The 18,240-nt window shown below is 44.0% G+C and overlaps 1 long non-coding RNA gene across 1 annotated transcript in view; it reads right to left on the minus strand.

Moving 5' to 3' along the window:
* LOC138664218 (uncharacterized) overlaps window positions 1-17,136 on the minus strand; it is a 165,081-nt gene extending 147,945 nt beyond the window's left edge. The window contains exon 1 of the long non-coding RNA XR_011318305.1: window positions 16,825-17,136. This is a non-coding gene — a long non-coding RNA (uncharacterized lncRNA). The remainder of the gene's footprint in view (window positions 1-16,824) is intronic.
* Window positions 17,137-18,240: the final 1,104 nt, after the last annotated feature.

Genomic DNA, 18,240 nt, shown 5'->3' on the forward strand with positions numbered 1-18,240 from the left:
CAGACATGTCCTAACCACATCTTGTAGAAAATGCCAAGACCTGTTACAAACTTTGTCCAAAAGTAGTAGCAATTTGGGCAGTGAAGGTCTTGGAGGACTAAATCTACCCATGTACATCTGGAAGGCCCCAGAGTAGATCTGGAAGAACACATCTACAAAAGTTGATATGAAGGAACACATCTACCAAAACTCATTAAAACTCATTGTGGGAACTTAACCCAAGAGTCCTTTTCCATGGACAGATAATAACTTGCTTGCATCATCGATCACAGCTTGTTTAACCAATTATCAGATGATCACAAGACATTTAACCTATATGCTACAGTAATCCTATATCATTTTGCCATTGCTCATGATATTAAAGATCGCACTGCGCACTATGCTCCTGATTCATCAAATTTTTTTCTCCAGAATTCTGGATTAAAGGCTTTGAAAAAAAAAAAAAAAAAAAATCACAAAATGTAAGTGTGACTCGGAGTTGCATCAAAATTGTGACATTTGGTATTTGGAGTTTCTCCCAGCTCTGACAAAAGGGGTGGAGCTGGGGCGCGGTAGCGGTGGGACACCACAGCTCATCTACTTCATGACGAGATTTGGAATCCCCTGCTCCAAAAAGGCACATGCCACTCGTAAGATGCTTCAAATTCATGAATAGGCAGGCAACTTTTCATGAATCAGGAGAGTCTCACTCCAGCAGGCCTTTGGCATGAACACTGCCGATCTTGATGAATCGGGCTATAGGTGTGACCCCGCAAGTTGGAAGTTATGCAAGTGAGGAGAGCACCAGGGCTGGAAACTGGTGAAGACTGCAATCGGTCAGTATATTACTGTAATTACTCTACATAGCATGCACATTTATATGGGTTTATTGATACAAAAATTGCTTCATTAACAGGGGTTACAGCAAGGTTGAAAAGTATCTCTATAGACTTACTGATCACTGGGGGTCTGTACAGTAGGACACTCGCTCATCCACTGAATGGGGCTGAAAAGAACAGAGTACAAAAACATGCACTAATTCACTCACTATGGGACTGCCAGGAACTACGGTACAGAAACTCAAATCCCAGTAAATGCATCCTTAGGGTACCGTTACACTATACGATTTACCAACGATCACGACCAGCGATACGACCTGGCCGTGATCGTTGGTAAGTCGTTGTGTGGTCGCTGGAGAGCTGTCTCACAGACAGCTCTCCAGCGACCAACGATGCCGAGGTCCCCGGGTAACCAGGGTAAACATCGGGTTACTAAGCTCAAGGCCGCGCTTAGTAACCCGATGTTTACCCTGGTTACCAGCGTAAAAAAAAAACCAAACACTACATACTTACATTCCGGTGTCTGTCCCTTGCAGTCTGCTTCCCGCACTGACTGACTGCTGGCCGTAAAGTGAAAGCACAGCACAGCGGTGACGTCACCGCTGTGCTCTGCTTTCACTTTACGGCCGGCGCTCAGTCAGTGCGGGAAAGCAGACGGCAAGGGACCTGACGGATACCGGAATGTAAGTATGTACTGTTTGTTTTTTTTTACATTTACGATGGTAACCAGGATAAACATCGGGTTACTAAGCGCGGCCCTGCGCTTAGTAACCCGATGTTTACCCTGGTTACAAGCGAACGCATCGCTGGATCGGTGTCACACACACCGATCCAGCGATGACAGCGGGAGATCCAGCGACGAAAGAAAGTTCCAAACGATCTGCTACGACGTACGATTCTCAGCAGGGTCCCTGATCGCTGCTGCGTGTCAGACACAGCGATATCGTATGGATATCGCTGGAACGTCACGGATCGTACCGTCGTAGCGACAAAAGTGCCACTGTGAGACGGTACCCTTATACACAAAATAGAGATAGGGGATAACTTTCAATTTTGGTAAAACCCTTTTCAGTGTAAAACATAAAAGGTGTCTGTCACAGAGTCTCCGCTAAGCCGGAGAAGCTAGTCCTCCCTAATCTACAGTAATGGGCTGATGGTTAGTTGTGTGCACACGCTGCATATTTCCACTTCACTCCATTAGTGACTAATAGGTGGCTTTAGTTAGTATTATCTCTTAATGCCCCCATCCCCTTTGTACAATCTCTTACAGATAAAATTAAGCCTCTGTTCCTACCCTGTCCTTTCATTGACAGATCTGTCAGCTTCAATCTGCCTATTTTGCAGTTGCGAGTGCTTAGGCTATGGGATGTGATGGAAACCAGCAAAGTGAGTATCTGTCCAAGGTCTATAGCATCCGACACATACACGATGAACGCCTACTTGGTCTAGCGTGCATTAATTCCAAACCAAAGAGAGGAATTAATGTCCACTTTGAAGAGCTGGTAATTGGCAAATGTGTATTCATAAGAATACTTGTTCCAGATGATAAGCCAGTGTATGGCTGCATTCATACCTTCAGTTTTTTTCCTTTTTTTTAAAGGGAAGGAGAAATTTCATGCCCTGATTCATCAAAGCAATTTCAGCAGAATTCTGGAGTTAAATTGCTTTGAAAAGTCCCAAATGTTTTGAACCATTCGGAATTGTGCAAAAATGTTGTGACTTTTGGAGTTTCTTCCACCTCTACCAAAATGTACGGAACAGTGGCGTGCTTGGAGGGGGGGATGACATAGCTCATCTAATTCCAAATCATGACCAGCAATGGCGTTCCTTACTTTCTGGCATGATGCACTCTCAATGGTTTAGCGATTCTCAATAACTCAGGCGTGCCCGACTCCTACACTCCGCCTCATAAAGAACAACGAGAAAATTGCTCATCCTTATGAATCTGGACCTCTTTACTTTTCCCATTTATGATGTTTCTGATTTTCACATAAAAAACTGACCACAGAAACCCAGCTTAAACATGCTGCCAACGAACAAGCAAAAGGGACGTTAATCGGGTAATCAGGTGGTTTATGTCAGCACGAAAGTTATTATTCTTGGCAGCACATTGCCAACTGTCTGTCCAGGGAAATGGGACAGTAAATGAGTGCCGATTGTTTTGAAGATATTAATTTGGTGCTCGTTAGCTGGCTAAAATCGGCCAATCCAAATGGGCCCTAAGTTCCTACTGGATATCTAATATTCCCAATGCCTCTTCCCCGGGCATCTGTGGTGAGGAGGAGACTAAGATGTCCTACACATGAGATTGGCTGCCATTCCTGGGATGGGTTAGGTCAGCTTTCCTCTTATGTACATAACTGGGAACAACCAGTCCTACTGATATTGGATTAATTTTCCAGAAATGTAGTCCGTTTTACATCAAGTTCCTGCTCGACAATGGGTCTTGTGGCCCAAACTAACATCATATCATTGGGCTGGGACTTATGGCTGGAATACGGAAGCAAAAATGTGTTTCTGTAAATTTGTCAACCCAATTGGCAATATGAGCTCATGACAACTGCTAAGTGATGAGGATTTCCAGTAACTCGTCCACCTTTCCTAGCTCTCGTCAACCTACAAGGACCTCTCTGAACCTACAAGCCAACCACTGAAGATCAATATCCAAACATGGAGAGGCCAAATGGACCATTGAGGGCTGGCAACAACAAAAAAAAAAGCTTGTGCTGTCCCGGAATAAGAAGTGCAGTCAGAGTGACTAGCTGGTAATCCTCAGGACATGGAGACACTTATAGAGAATACTACTCAATATGAGTCCTTAGTGGTAAGCAATATTATTTAAAGTGGTTTTCTACCTGGTATGGACCCAATTAGGGCATCTTGAGCTACAGGCCTGTTGATTTTGAAACCAGAAACTTTCGCCTCTAAAGTCATGGTGTTGACTTAAAGTCTTCCTTCAAACTTAAAAACTATGTTACTTGGCTGCTCGATGGCACACTTTGTGGGGCACAGATAGCATGTACTGCACATGGCACTGTGCAACCTAAAGATGCCCATAAACAGATAAAAATCAAAAGAAAACCCACTAATATTGGTGAACACTCTAATCAACCATCTATTGTGTATGGTCACCAGGCATCAGGGGAATGTAGGATTGGACATGTTGGATTCAAACATGAATGATCCTTTTATTTCTCATGGGAGATAAGCTGTCAGGGATGTATGACAGCAAATTATTTCCCTTTATTATTGAAAGTATATGCATGCTCAGCCAAGTCGTGTGTGCATGTGTACGGTGCAGTTGGGAAGATTAGCTGCCTGGCTGTGTCTTTATCATTCTACATTATCAGCCATTACAAGGAATCACTGAGAATAATCCCCATGGCCACAGATTTGCAGCTCCAGAGACATTGGCATCTGTCAATGAGACTGATATCGGTGGCACAGGCTTTAGTGCTGGCGAGATGTCTTTGCACCGATATTGGTGGCACAGGATTTGGTGCTGGCAAGATGTTCTTGCACTGATTCTAGATGACGCACAGATCTGTTAGGACATCTGGATAGCTGCAATAACACTTTGTGCAGATTCTGTGGTGCCCAAAGCAGAACGCACACAAGGTAATTCTTGGAATGATGTTGAGATAAAGGCAAAGTGATAACAGAGCATTAGTGACCTTTCCTTCTGGAGTAATATGGCTCCTTATCACCAACCTAAAGCATCATTGTGCACAAAAGAAAGACTGCATTGCGTTGTCCTGAGGGAAACAGCTGCAAATTTCAGTTATCAATAGTAAATATTGGAACGGACAGGGGTCCGGGAACGGCTTCCTATAGGGACCCAAATATCATGGATACAAGGGATCAGTGGAATGCATCATTTGTCCGCAGCGTGCACAGACATCTGTCCCTGGTCTTTGTGCCTTTATTCTTCTTGACATTGGCTCAAAGAGTCATTGTCTAGAGAAAAGTAGAGTCTTAACCCTTGCAGCACCACAATGCGAGAGACTAGACCCAGCGTCACCATTGATCCCTGGAGGGAGCACTACGTGGTGGGCAATGTGGTAGAGAAAGCGCAAATCACATGTCCGACTGACCTTGAACAGTGGGGTACTTAATAGGCAAAGTACTTCGGAGTCTGTGAGAAGTTCGGAGATTGCTGCTTTCTCCAGATACCTTTATTCTTGGCTGTGCCCATTTTTCACAACTACCTGGCAGCGTGGTCCGCTCATGTCTATTGGATGACAGATGCATGACAATAGTCGTATTGGCAGCTGTCTATGGAGGGCATTATCATCACCATGTCAAGATCACCTGCATCCTTTTTCAAGATCATGCCCTGTGGCCTGTACAGGAGACTTTTTTGTTGGTACCAATCTCAAGCTGCTACTTATATCATTAACCAAAGCTACAGATCCATGAAACATCCATAGTCACAGAGAACAAGTGTAACAAAGTATTAGGACTGGGAAACAACCAGTAAGATGTTCAGCCACCATTCATCGCAATGTCCTCAGATACTGCACTTCCACTAAAACAATCCATTAGCACAAGATTCATCAAGACAGACGGGGATTAGTTTACCTATTCACCTAATAGTAAAGTACAAATCCACATGTTTAAGCGTCCTAACCGAGTGGGTGGTGGAACGGCATCATACAGCGCACGTGTCCTCCATCGAGCTCCAGAGAAAGCCAGGTAAGCACTGCCAAGTGACGGCTCGTGGCACACAGCCCGACAGAAAACTGCTCCGAAAGTTACAAATGGCGACATTATGGAGAGTCTAACAAATAGTGATATACACTACATTGGCATGAAAACGTTTGGGCCCTCTGTTGAAAATTACTGTTATTGTGAACAGTAAGGCAAGTTGAAGATGAAATGATCTCTAAAGGAGCTAAAGTTACAGATGATACATTTCCTTTGGTATTTTAGTAAAAAAAAATATTGTCATTTATAACATTTTAAAAATTACATAAACTACCGTGTATACTTGAGTATAAGCCAAAATTTTCAGCCCACTTTCTTGGGCTGAAAGTAACCCTCTCGGCTTATACTCGAGTCATACCCAGGAGTCGGCAGGTGAGGGGGAGCGGAGCTGTGTAATAATACCTGCTCCTGGCGCGGTCCCTGCACGTCATTTCCCCGGCAGCGTCTTCCTGTAGTGAGCGGTCACATGGTACCGCTCATTACAGTAATGAATATGGACCCCACTCCCATAGGGGTGGAGCCGCATATTCATTACTGTAATGAGCAGTACCATGTGACCGCTCACTACCGGAAGAAGCTGCCGGTGCCAGGGAACAGACGTGCAGAGACCGCGCCAGGAGCAGGTGAGTATAACTCAGTGCGCTATATTCACCTGCTCCCCGTTCCACCGTTGGCGCCGCTGCGTCTTCCCCGTCCTCTGCAGCGACGCACGGGTCAGAGGGCGTGATGACGCGATTAGTGCGCGCCGTCCTCTGCCTGAACGTCAGTGCAGAGGACGGGAAGACACAGCGGTGGTCGGCGGTGGAACGTGGAGCAGGTGAATATAGCATATACTGTATATACATATATATCTGTATGGAGCATCTTATGGGGCCATGTGCAGCATTGTATGGGGCAATTATCTGTATGGAGCATCTTATGGGGCCATGTGCAGCATTATATGGGGCAAATATCTGTATGGGGCCATGTGCAGCATTATATGGGGCAAATATCTGTATGGAGCATCTTATGGGGCCATGTGCAGCATTATATGGGACAAATATCTGTATGGGGCCATGTGCAGCATTATATGGGGAAAATATCTGTATGGAGCATCTTATGGGGCCATGTGCAACATTATATGGGGCTAATATCTGTATGGAGCATCTTATGGGGCTATGTGCAGCATTATATGGGGCAAATATCTGTATGGAGCATCTTATGGGGCCATGTGCAGCATTATATGGGGCAATTATTATCTGTATGGAACATCTTATGGGGCCATGTGCAGCATTATTTGGGGCAATTATCTGTATGGAGCATCTTATGGGGCCATGTGCAGCATTATATAAGACGAATATCTCATGGGGCCATAATCCACATTTGTGGAGCATTATATGGGGCAAATGTGTCTATGGAGCATCTTATGGGGTAATAATCAACATTTGTGCAGCATTATATGGGGCATATTTTAATATGGAGCATCTTATGGAGCCCATCATAAACTGTATGGAGCATTATATGGGGCGTATTTTGTATGGAGCATCTTATGGGGCCATCATGAACTGTATGGAGCATTATATGGGGCTCCTGATTCAATATGCATATTCAAAAACACTTAACCTACTGATGTCTCAATTAATTTAACTTTTTTTGGTTTCTATTTTTATTTTTGAAATTTACCAGTAGCTGCTGCATTTTCCACCCTAGGCTTATACTCGAGTCATTAAGTTTTCCCAGTTTTTTGTGGCAAAATTAGGGGGGTCAGCTTATACTCGAGTATATACGGTAAAATGGTCCGATGCAAAAGTTTGGGCACCCTGCATGGTTAGTACCTAGTAGCACCCCCCTTTTGATAGCATTGAAATTGAATTGAATCCATTTTTCCCTCTACCCGTCAAATGTTCCCCATGCCATTGGCTGCAATAAAACCTCAAAGCACGATCAATCCACCCCCATACTTAGTGGTTGGCGAGATGTTCTTCTGAAATTCGATGCTCCTTTTTTCTCCACACATATCTTTGATCGTTGTGACCAGAGTTCTATTTTAACCTCATCGGTCCACAGGACTCGTTTCCAAGATGCATCAGGTTTGTTTTAATGTTCATTTGTATACTTCTGAGGCTGTATTTTCAACTGAGGACGCAGGAGTTTACTTCTGATGACTCTTCCATAAAGGCCATATTTGTGCAGGTGTCACTGAACAGTACCACAATGTGCCACAACTCTAGAGTCTGCTAAATCTTTCTGAAGGTCTTTTGAAGTCAAGAGGGGGTTCTGATTTGCCTCTCTAGCAATTCTACAAGCAGCTCTCACTGAAATTTTGTCTTGGTCTTCCAGACCTTATCTTGGCTTCCACTCTTCCTCTTAAAGAGAACCTGTAAGGTCCCCAAGAACCACCAGGAGTTGTATCTGCATATATAAATACCCTGCAGAAGAATTCCGATCATGCGCAGTGAGTCTCTATGAAACATCAAAACGTACACCTGGCTTCAGAGGTTGAATGCAGTGAGGGAAAGAAGCTGCGAGAATGAGCAAGGTAAGTATAGCGCTAACGATGACACCGATGTTTGTAAGTTATATTATCATGCCCACAGGGGAATGATAACATCTAAGTGGGTCAACTAGTCTGAGGACACTAACGCACCATCGACTAGTCAAAGCCCGCTTACATATCATACACGGACTTTAGAAATGCACATAAAACCAGATCTTTAGAAAAAGTTCCGGAATAAAGGGACTGTTGAGCAGGGTATTTACATTTGCAGACACAACTGCTGGTGGTTCTTGGGACTCGGGAGACTTGACAGGTTCCCTTTTACTAACATTTCTTAATTGCATTTCGAAATGTGGAATGGGCAACTTGAAAACGCTTTGCTATCTTCTTATATCCTTCTCCTGATTTGTGGACCTCCACCATTTTCAAAGTGCTAGGCAGCTGACTAGAAGAACCCATGACTGCTGTTTTTGGCACAAGGTGAGAGGAGGCTGGATTTTTATACATTATATTAAACAGGAGAAAAATGAGAGTAGTACTAGGTATGTAGAAAATATAACAAAGTTTATTGAATAATTCCAGTAATAAAATACACATATATAAGAAGGACAAACATAAACTGATACGTGTGCAAAGATAACACCAAGGTAACCAGGACCCAATACCTGCCCTAGTCAATTACTGCCTCACAAGGTAATACATTCTAAAGTGCATGTGCAATAGAGTATGAAGGCATTGGAAAAAATTGCCTGCCGCTAAGAGTAAAGACCCCCAGTGTGTACATCCCCACAACGGGGCGACCGTAATTACAGGGAGAAACGGCAGACACTTACCACAGACAAGGGTAGATGGGTCCTGGGCTGGATGTGTAGCGAAAAAGCCCCCCGACGCGCGTTTCGCGCTTGAGAAAGCGGTCGATTAGGACGCGAAAACTTTGTTATATTTTCTACATACCTAGTACTACTCTCATTTTTCTCCTGTTTAATATATTATGTTGAGTGGGTATATTTTTTCCTTTGTGGGCTAATTTCTGGCCCTTTTCTGCTGACTGGAACATGTCAGCGAGGTTTTTGTGGCTACTGGATTTTTATACAGCTGGGAAATTTGCATCACCTGACCTTTCCAAATGATGAAAGTGAACAAACCATAACTCTAACAAGCCAATTAAGGTCTGAAACCTTGGTCAAAGTTATCTAAGCACACAAATCTCCAAGGGTGACCAAACATTTGCATCGGTCATTTTCTTTCTAAAATACAAAGGAAATGTGTCTTCTTTAATTTCAGGCTTTTCAGAGATCATTTTATATTTAACTTGCTTGACTGTACACAATAACAGTAATTTTGACCAGGGGGCCCAAACTTTTACATGCCACTGTATATACATAGTGCAGTGTAACCAGTGCCAATAACTAGTATATAAATATAGTAACACACCTGATCCTAAAAAATACATAGTAGTACACCTGAACCCATAGATATATAGTAACACACTCTATCCCATCGATACATAGTAGTACACCTCATCCCATACACACACACATATATATTTTATATACAGTGGGTACGGAAAGTATTCAGTAGTTCTACTCCTTCATTGGAGTCCAGCTGTGTTTAATTAAACTGATAGGACTAGATTTGGAAAGGCATACACCTGTCTATACAAGACCTCTCGGCTCACAGTGCATGTCAGACCAAATGAGAATCATGAGGTCAAAGGAACTGGCCAAGAAGCTCAGAGACAATCTGACCAAGGTTACAACAAAATTTCTGCAGTACTCAAGGCTCCCAAGAGCACAGTGGCCTCCATATACTTAAATGGAAGACGTTTGGGATCACCAAAAGTCTTCCTAGACCTGGCCGTCCAGCCAAACTGAGCAATCGTGGGAGAAGAGCCTTGGTGAGAGGTAAAGAACCCCAAGATCACTGTGGCTAAGCTACAGAGTTGCAGTAGGGAGATGGGAGAAAGTTCCACAAAGTTAACTATCACTACAGCCCTCCAGCAGTCGGGCCTTTATGGCAGAGTGGCCCAACGGAAGCCTCTCCTCAGTGCAAGGACATATGAAAGTCCCCATAGAGTTTGCTAAACAACACATGAAGGACTCCCAGACTATGAGAAATAAGATTCTCTGGTCTCATGAGATGAAGATAGACCTTTTTGGTGATTATTCTAAGAGGTATGTGTGGAGAAAACCAGGCACTGCTCATCACCTGCCCAATACAATTCCAACAGTGAAACTTGGTGGCAGCAACATGCTATGGGGGTGTTTTTCAGCTGCAGGGACAGGGCAACTGGTTGTCATTGAAGGAAACATGAATGCGGCCAAGTACAGAGATATCCTGGATAAAAACCTCTTCCAGAGTGCTCTGAACCTCAGACTTGGCCGAAGGTTCACCTTCCAACAAGACAATGACCCTAAGCACACAGCTAAAATAGCAAAGGAGTGGCTTCAGAACAACTCTGTGACCATTCTTGACTGGCCGAGCCAGAGCCCTGACCTAAACCCAATTGAGCATCTTTGGAGAAACCTGAAAATGGCTGTCCACCAACACTCACCATCCAACCTGACGGAACTGGAGAGGATCTACAAGAAAGAATGGCAGAGGATCCCCAAATGCATGTGTGCAAAACTTGTTGCATCATTCCCAAGAAGACTCATGGCTGCACTAGCTCAAAAGGGTGCTTCTACTCAATACTGAGCAAAGGGTCTGAATACTTATGACCATGTGATATTTCAGTTTTTCTTTTTTTAATAAATTTGCAAAAATGACAACATTTCTGTTTCTTTACATTCAAGATGGGGTGCAGAGCGTTCATTAATGAGAAAAAAAAATGAACTGTTTTGAATTTACCAAATGTCTACTATGAAACAAAAAGTGAAAAATTAAAAGGGGTCTGAATACATTCCATACTCACTGTGTGTGTGTATATATATATATATATATACACATACATATACATACAGTACAGACCAAAAGTTTGGATACACCTCATTTAAAGATTTTTCTGTATTTTCATGATTATGAAAATTGTAAATTCACACTGAAGGCATCAAAACTATGAACTAACACATGTGGAATTATATACAGTTAGGGCCAGAAATATTTGGACAGTGACACAAGTTTTGTTATTTTAGCTGTTTACAAAAACATGTTCAGAAATACAATTATATATATAATATGGGCTGAAAGTGCACACTCCCAGCTGCAATATGATAGTTTCCACATCCAAATCGGAGAAAGGGTTTAGGAATCATAGCTCTGTAATGCATAGCGTCCTCTTTTTCAAGGGACCAAAAGTAATTGGACAATGGACTCTAAGGGCTGCAATTAACTCTGAAGGCGTCTCCCTCGTTAACCTGTAATCAATGAAGTAGTTAAAAGGTCAGGGGTGGATTCCAGGTGTGTGGTTTTGCATTTGGAAGCTGTTGCTGTGAGCAGACAACATGTGGTCAAAGGAACTCTCAATTGAGGTGAAGCAGAACATCCTGAGGCTGAAAAAAAAGAAAAAATCCATCAGAGAGATAGCAGACATGCTTGGAGTAGCAAAATCAACAGTTGGGTACATTCTGAGAAAAAAGGAATTGACTGGTGAGCTTGGGAACTCAAAAAGGCCTGGGCGTCCACGGATGACAACAGTGGTGGATGATCGCCGCATACTTAATTTGGTGAAGAAGAACCCGTTCACAACATCAACTGAAGTCCAGAACACTCTCAGTGAAGTAGGTGTATCTGTCTCTAAGTCAACAGTAAAGAGAAGACTCCATGACAGTAAATACAAAGGGTTCACATCTAGATGCAAACCATTCATCAATACCAAAAATAGACAGGCCAGAGTTAAATTTGCAGAAAAACACCTCAAGAAGCCAGCTCACTTCTGGAAAAGTATTCTATGGACAGATGAGACAAAGATCAACCTGTACCAGAATGATGGGAAGAAAAAAGTTTGGAGAAGAAAGGGAACGGCACATGATCCAAGGCACACCACATCCTCTGTAAAACATGGTGGAGGCAACGTGATGGCATGGGCATGCATGGCTTTCAATGGCACTGGGTCACTTGTGTTTATTGATGACATAAGAGCAGACAAGAGTAGCCGGATGAATTCTGAAGTGTACCGGGATATACTTTCAGCCCAGATTCAGCCAAATGCTGCAAAGTTGATTGGACGGCGCGTCATAGTACAGATGGACAATGACCCCAAGCATACAGCCAAAGCTACCCAGGAGTTCATGAGTGCCAAAAAGTGGAACATTCTGCAATGGCCAAGTCAATCTCCAGATCTAAACCCAATTGAGCATGCATTTCACTTGCTCAAATCCAGACTTAAGACGGAAAGACCCACAAACAAGCAAGACCTGAAGGCTGCGGCTGTAAAGGCCTGGCAAAGCATTAAGAAGGAGGAAACCCAGCGTTTGGTGATGTCCATGGGTTCCAGACTTAAGGCAGTGATTGCCTCCAAAGGATTTGCAACAAAATATTGAAAATAAAAATATTTTGTTTGGGTTATGTTTATTTGTCCAATTACTTTTGACCTCCTAAAATGTGGAGTGTTTATAAAGAAATGTGTACAATTCCTACATTTTCTATCAGATATTTTTGTTCAACCCTTCAAATTAAACGTTACAATCTGCACTTGAATTCTGTTGTAGAGGTTTCATTTCAAATCCAATGTGGTGGCATGCAGAGCCCAACTCGCGAAAATTGTGTCACTGTCCAAATATTTCTGGCCCTAACTGTACTTAACAAAAAAGTGTGAAACAACTGAAATTATGTCTTATATTCTAGGTTCTTCAAAGTAGCCACCTTTTGCTTGATGACTGCTTTGCACACTCTTGGCATTCTCTTGATGAGCTTCAAGAGGTAGTCACCGAGAATGGTTTTCTCTTCACAGGTGTGCCCTGTCAGGTTTAGTAAGTGGGATTTCTTGCCTTAAAAATGGGGTTGGGACCATTAGTTGTGTTGTGCAGAAGTCTGGTGGATACACAGCTGATAGTCCTACTTAATAGACTGTAAGAATTTGTATTCTGGCAAGAAAAGAGCAGCTAAGTAAAGAAAAACGAGTGGCCATCATTACTTTAAGAAATGAAGGTCAGTCAGTCTGAAATATTGGGAAAACTTTGAAAGTGTCCCCAAGTGCAGGTGCAAAAACCATCAAGCGCTACAAAGAAACTGGCTCACATCAGTACCGCCCCAGGAAAGGAAGACCAAGAGTCACCTCTGCTTCTGAGGATAAGTTTATCCGAGTCACCAGCCTCAGAAATCACAGGTTAACAGCAGCTCAGATTAGAGACCAGGTCAATGCCACACAGAGTTCTAGCAGCAGACACATCTCTACAACAATTGTTAAGAGGAGACTTTGTGCGGCAGGCCTTCATGGTAAAATAGCTGCTAGGAAACCACTGCTAAGGACAGGCAACAAGCAGAAGAGACTTGTTTGAGCTAAAGAACACAAGGAATGGACATTAGACCAGTGGAAATCTGTGCTTTTGTCTGATGAGTCCAAATTTGAGATCTTTGGTTCCAACTACCGTGTCTTTGTGCGATGCAGAAAAGGTGAATGGATGGACTCTACATGCCTGCTTCCCACCGTGAAGCATGGAGGAGGAGATGTGATGGTGTGGGGGTGCTTTGCTGGTGACACTGTTGGGGATTTATTCAAAATTGAAGGCATACTGAACCAGCATGACTACCACAGCATCTTGCAGATGCTATTCCATCCAGTTCAGACCTGAACCCAATCGAGATGGTTTGAGGTGAGCTGGACCGCAGACTGAAGGCAAAAGGGTCAACAAGTGCTAAACATCTCTGGGAACTCCTTCAAGATTGTTGGAAAACCATTCCCGGTGACTACCTCTTGAAGCTCATTAAGAGAATGCCAAGAGTGTGCAAAGCAGTCATCAAAGCAAAAGGTGGCTACTTTGAAGAACCTAGAATATAAGACATAATTTCAGTTGTTTAACACTTTTTTGTTAAGTATATAATTTCGCATGTGTTAATTCATAGTTTTGATGCTTTCAGTGTGAATTTGCAATTTTCATAGTCATAAAAATACAGAAAAATCTTTAAATGAGAAAGTGTGTCCAAACGTTTGGTCTGTACTGTACATACAGTGGGTACGGAAAATATTCATATCCCTTTAAATTTTTCACTCTGTTTCATTGCAGCCATTTGGTAAGTTCATTTTTTCTCATTAATGTACACTCTGCACCCCATCTTGACTGAAAAAAACAGAAATGTAGTAATGTTTGGAAATTTGATAAAAAATGTCACATAGTCATAAGTATTCAGACCCTTTGCACAGACACTCATATTTAAGTCACATGCTGTCCATATCCTTGTGATCCTCCTTGGGATGGTTCAACTCTTTCATTGGAGTCCAGCTGTGTTTAAACTGATAGGACTTGATTTGGAAAGGCACACACCTGTCTATATAAGACTTCACAGCTCACAGTGCATGTCAGACCAAATGAGAATCATAAAGTCAAAGGAACTGGCCAAGGAGCTCAGAGACAGAATTGTGGCAAGGCACAGATCTGGCCAAGGTTACAACAGAATTTCTGCAGTACTCAAGATTCAAAGTGGCCACAATAATCCTTAGGCTGGGTTCACATTGCGTTAAACCCGTCCGTTAGGACTACGTTACGCCGTGGCATAACGCGGTGTAACGCAGTCCGTTAACGCTGCCACTGATTCCAATGTCGGACGCATCGCTAACGCACGCCCACAATGGGCGTGCGCTAGCGATGTGCCATCATTGAGTGACGGACCCCGAGACGCGGGCTGCAGTGTTTCCGGGTCCGCCACCGCTAGCACAGATAGAGCTAGCAGACGCTCTATCTGCACTAGCGCGCTGCCATACCGACACTTGCGTTAGCAGCCCGTTAACGTGTGTTGAACGGGCTGCTGTTAACGCAATGTGAACCCGGCCTTAAATGGAAGAAGTTTAGGACCACCAGAAGTCTTCCTAGACCTGGCCCTCCAGGCAAACTGACCAATTGTGGGAGAAGAGCCATGGTGAAAGGGATAAAGAAGAACCCCAAGATCACTGTGGCTGAGCTCCAGACATGCAGTAGGGAGATGGGAGAAAGTTCCACAAAGTTAACTATCACTGCAGCCCTCCACCAGTTATGGCAGAGTGGCCCGACGGAAGCTTCTCAGTGCAAGACATGAAAGCCCGCATAGAGTTTGCTAGAAAACACATGAAGGACTCCCAAACTATAAGAAATAAGATTCCCTGGTCTGATGAGAAGAAGATAGATCTTTTTAGTGATAATTCTAAGCGGCATGTGTGGAGAAAACCAGGCACTGCTCATCACCTGCCCAATACCATCCCAACAGTGAAACATGGTGGAGGCAGCATCATGCTATGGGGTGTTTTTCAGCTGCAGGGACAGGACATCTGGTTGTCATTGAAGGAAACATGAATGCGGCCAAGTAAAGAGATATCCTGGAAGAAAACCTCTTCCATACGCACAGTCCATACGCACAGTCCATACAGAGTATACGCAGTCCATACGCACAGTCCATACAGAGTATACGCAGTCCATACGCACAGTCCATACAGAGTATACGCAGTCCATATGCAGTCCATACAGAGTATACAGTCTATATGCCCAGTCCATACAGAGAATCCAGTCCATATACACAGTCCATACAGATAATCCACAGTCCATACAGAGTATACACAGTCCATATGCTCAGTCCAGAGTATACACAGTCCATATGAAGAGTCCATAGAGTATAAGCAGTCCATAAAGTATACTCAGTCCATACGCACAGTCCATACGCACAGTCCAGAGTACATGCAGTCCATACGCACAGTCCATACAGACTATACACAGTCTATATGCCCAGTCCATACAGATAACCCAGTCCAAAGAGTATACACAGTCCATATAGAGTATATGCAGTGCATACGCAGTCCATACAGAATACACGCAGTCCATACAGAGTACACGCAGTCCATAGAGTACACGCAGTCCATAGAGTACACGCAGTCCATACAGAGCATATACAGTCTATATACACAGTCCATACAGAGTACACGCAGTCCATCAGAGTACACGCAGTCCATACGCACAGTCCAGAGTACACGCAGTCCATACAGAGTACACGCAGTCCATAGACACAGTCCATACAGAGCACACGCAGTCCATAGACAGTCCATACAGAGTACACACAGTCTATACGCACAGTCCATGCAGAGTACACGCAGTCCATACGCACAGTCCATACAGAGTACACGCAGTCCATACGCACAGTCCATACAGAGTACATGCAGTCCATACGCACAGTCCATACAGAGTACAACGCAGTCCATAGAGTACACGCAGTCCATACAGAGTACACGCAGTCCATGCAGAGCGTACAGTCTATATACACAGTCGATACAGAGTATACACAGTCCATATGCACAGTCCACACAGAGCGTACAGTCTATATACACTGTCCAGAGTGTACATAGTCCATAGAGTATACACAGTCCATAAAGTATACGCAGTCTATAAACAGTCCATACATAGTGTACAGTCTATATACACAGTCCGTATGCACAGTCCATAGAGTATACACAGTCCATATACAGAGTATATAATAATAATAATAATAATTTTTATTTATATAGCGCCAACATATTCCGCAGCGCTTTACAAATTATAGAGTATATATACTGTCTATATACAGAGTATACAGTCTATATGCACTGACTATGGGAAGCTCCAACGTACATGATACCATAGAGAGGTCATCTAACCAAAATCCCCAGCAGACCAGTGACCAGGCAGTGCCTCCACCTGCCAGAAGTTCTCATGGTCTTGTTCTCACCTGCCAGTGTCATTGGTCCCATTAGTCCAATAATCCACTTCCATGAGAAGAATAAATCCAGTTATATCCACAAACAGGACTCCAGTATTCCCCTAGTGAGGCAGAACTCCTAATATCCCCAGTAGTGACAGCAGAGCAATTCTGTATTTCCATGATCCAGTGCTGAGCCCATAGTATCCATGCAGGGTGAGGAGGAGGAGGATGCGATGCTGTGCAGGGTCCCACAGGCTGAGGGGCGTCCGGCAGCTGGCTGGTCCTCAGCCCCTCTGCTCACAACTGTGCCAGTACAGGAGGTAGGAGCCCAATGCACTCCCCTCCTTCCAGGGACTGGCTGCCAACTACCTCCCACAGCACAGGCGCAGAGCTCCAGCTCCTGCACTGTCTGCTGCTGTGGAAAGTGAGTTTCCTCCACAGTCCCTGGGAGGATTAACCCATTCATTACAGCAAGCTGCTCATGCAGTGAGTCTGCAGCAAAACCTGCACATGAGCCATGACAGCCAGAGAGGACAGTGGCTGCACCACAATGTGGCTTTACCTTTGTAGCCTCTTAATAATGGATTTATTTGTATAAAGTCACTGTACCACTATAGACCCTATAACATAGGGCATTCCAGTTATCAGAGCTGGGAATTCCAGATTTCCCAGCAGCCTGGGTCAGGACAGGGGATGGTTGTGTGGCCAAAGATTGTTCTGGGCCACTACCACATTACAGCACAATGTAGATAATGGGGTCTTAGGGTACTGCAAAAAGTCAAAACTAGATTTTTTGCCCCTTGCTTGTCGTAGTACCTTGGTGGTCTCAATGCTTCCCCCATTCACCTACCTGTGACTTTGCAGGGGCGCAGAGCGATCTTCAGTCACACAACCTGAGCTGTAGCCAAAGTGACCATCTATCCCAAGAACTCTGCTGAGAGCCCCTAATAAGGGGCTGCAGCTATGGAGTGTGGGCATGAGGGTCTTTATACACAGGCGGATTTTGTGCCCGAATCCAGAGACATAGAAGGTCACTCAAAGTTTGTAAAGCTCCGAGAGCGGACACGGACAGAAGACCCTTGCACAATGGACCTTTTGCGGTCCAATAGCTCATCACGAGGCACAATTCCACTTGCTTTGGAGGTGGTAGTGGCTCCGACTGCACAGGTTGCACCAATATTATGTCCGTCTCTGTATAGCTCCCCTTTAACAAGGCCGATGCTTGGAAGGATGAATACTTTGTTCCCACCATTGTCTATGTAGAAGCATCCACCAATCAACTGATGAACCATGTGGACACTATAATCGCCGCTTGTTGGCTGCACGATTCTCCGTGTAATCAAGAATCTATTGCCAGCAATAATGGATCTGTATGTGCACCAGCAGTCATCCAGTCACATATGACCATCGCTCCATGTAGAGCTAAGGGAATGGGGGCCCATG

This window comes from Ranitomeya imitator, chromosome 2, assembly GCF_032444005.1.
Source record: "Ranitomeya imitator isolate aRanImi1 chromosome 2, aRanImi1.pri, whole genome shotgun sequence".
NCBI lineage: Eukaryota > Metazoa > Chordata > Amphibia > Anura > Dendrobatidae > Ranitomeya > Ranitomeya imitator.